The following is a 2,281-nucleotide window of genomic DNA, read 5'->3' as shown; positions in this document are numbered from 1 at the left end:
TTCCATCCCCTCACTTTCCATCTGTATGTGTCCCTAGGTCTCAAGTGCGTCTCTGATAGACAGCATATATATCGGTCTTGTTTTTGTATCCATTCAGCCAGTCTGTGCCTTTTGGTTGGAGCATTTAATCCATTTACATTTAAGGTAATTATCGATATATATGTTCCTATTCCCATTTTCTGAATTGTCTTGGGTTTGTTATTGTAGGTCTTTTCCTTCTCTTGTGTTTCCTGCCTAGAGAAGTTCCTTTAGCATTTGTTGTAAAGCTGGTTTGGTGGTGTTGAATTCTCTTAGCTTTTGCTTATCTGTAAAGGTTTTAATTTCTCTGTCAAATCTGAATGAGATCCTTGCTGGGTAGATTAATCTTGGTTGTAGGTTTTTCCCTTTCATCACTTTAAATATGTCCTGCCACTCCCTTCTGGCTTGCAGAGTTTCTGCTGAAAGATCAGCTGTTAACCTTATGGGGATTCCCTTGTGTGTTATTTGTTGTTTTTCCCTTGCTGCTTTTAATATGTTTTCTTTGTATTTAATTTTTGATAGTTTGATTAATATGTGTCTTGGCATGTTTCTCCTTGGGTTTATCCTGTATGAGACTCTCTGTGCTTCCTGGACTTGATTAACTATTTCCTTTCCCATATTAGGGAAATTTTCAACTATAATCTCTTCAAATGTTTTCTCAGTTCCTTTCTTTTTCTCTTCTTCTGCAGGGACCCCTATAATTCAAATGTTGTTGCATTTAATGTTGTCCCAGAGGTCTCTGGGACTGTCCTCAGTTCTTTTCACTTTTTTTTCTTTATTCTGCTCTGCAGTAGTTATTTCCACTATTTCATTTTCCAGGTCACTTATCCGTTCTTCTGCCTCATTTATTCTGCTATTGATCCCTTCTAGAGTATTTTTAATTTCATTTATTGTGTTGTTCATTGTTGCTTGTTTCCTCTTTAGTTCTTCTAGGTCCTTGTTAAATGTTTCTTGTGTTTTCTCTATTCTATTTCCAAGATTTTGGATCATCTTTGCTATCATTATTCTGAATTGTTTTTCAGGTAGACTGCCTATTTCCTCTTCATTTATTAGGTCGGGTGGGTTTTTATCTTGCTCCTTCATCTGCTGTGTGTGTATCTGTCTTCTCATTTTGCTTATCTTACTGTGTTTGGGGTCTCCTATTTGCAGGCTGCAGGTTCATAGTTCCTGTTGTTTTTGGTGTCTGTCCCCAGTGGCTAAGGTTGGTTCAGTGGGTTGCGTAGGCTTCCTGGTGGAGGGGACTAGTGCTTGTGTTCTGGTGGATGAGGCTGGATCTTGTGTTTCTGGTGGGCAGGTCCACGTCTGATGGTGTTTTTTGGGGTGTCTGTGGCCTTATTATGATTTTAGGCAGCCTCTCTGCTAATGGGTGGGGGTGTGTTCCTGTCTTGCTAGTTCTTTGGCATAGTGTGTCCAGCACTGTAGCTTGCTGGTCATTGAGTGAAGCTGGGTCTTGGTGTTGAGATGGAGATCTCTGGGAGATTTTCACCATTTGATATTATGTGGAGCTGGGAGCTCTCTTGTGGACCAGTGTCCTGAAGTTGGCTCTTCCACCTCAGAGGCACAGCACTGACTCCTGGCTGCAGCACCAAGAGCCTTTCATCCACATGGCTCAGAATAAAAGGGAGAAAAAGTAGAAAGAAAGAAAGAAAGAAAGAAAGAAAGAAAGAAAGAAAGAAAGGGGAGAAAATAAAATAAAGTAAGACAAAGAAAAATAAAGTTATTAAAATAAAAAATAATTATTAAGAAAAAATTTTTTTAAAAAGTAAAAGAAAAACAACAAAAAAAACACAGACAGACAGAACCCTAGGACAAATGGTGAAAAAACAAAGCTGTACAGACAAAATCTCACACAGAAGCATACACATACACACTCACAAAAAGAGGAAAAGGGGAAAAATTATATATCTTGCTCTCAAAGTCCACCTCCTCAATTTGGGATGATTCGTTGTCTATTCAGGTATTCCACAGATGCAGGGTACATCAGGTTGATTGTGGAGATTTAGTCCTCTGCTCCTGAGGCTGCTGGGAGAGATTTCCCTTTCTCTTCTTTGTTCACACAGCTCCTGGGGTTCAGCTTGGATTTGGCCCCGCCTCTGCCTGTGGGTCGCCTGAGGGCGTCTGTTCTTCGCTCAGACAGGACGGGGTTAAAGGAGTAGCTGACTCGGGGGCTCTGGCGCTCTCAGGCCGGGGGGGGGGAGGGGCCCGGAGTGCGGGGCGGGCCTGCGGCGGCAGAGGCCAGTGTGACGTTGCACCAGGTGTGCCT

This window comes from Lipotes vexillifer, unplaced genomic scaffold, assembly GCF_000442215.2.
Source record: "Lipotes vexillifer unplaced genomic scaffold, Lipotes_vexillifer_v1.1 scaffold590, whole genome shotgun sequence".
Taxonomy (NCBI): domain Eukaryota; kingdom Metazoa; phylum Chordata; class Mammalia; order Artiodactyla; family Lipotidae; genus Lipotes; species Lipotes vexillifer.
This window is presented reverse-complemented; position numbering follows the sequence as displayed.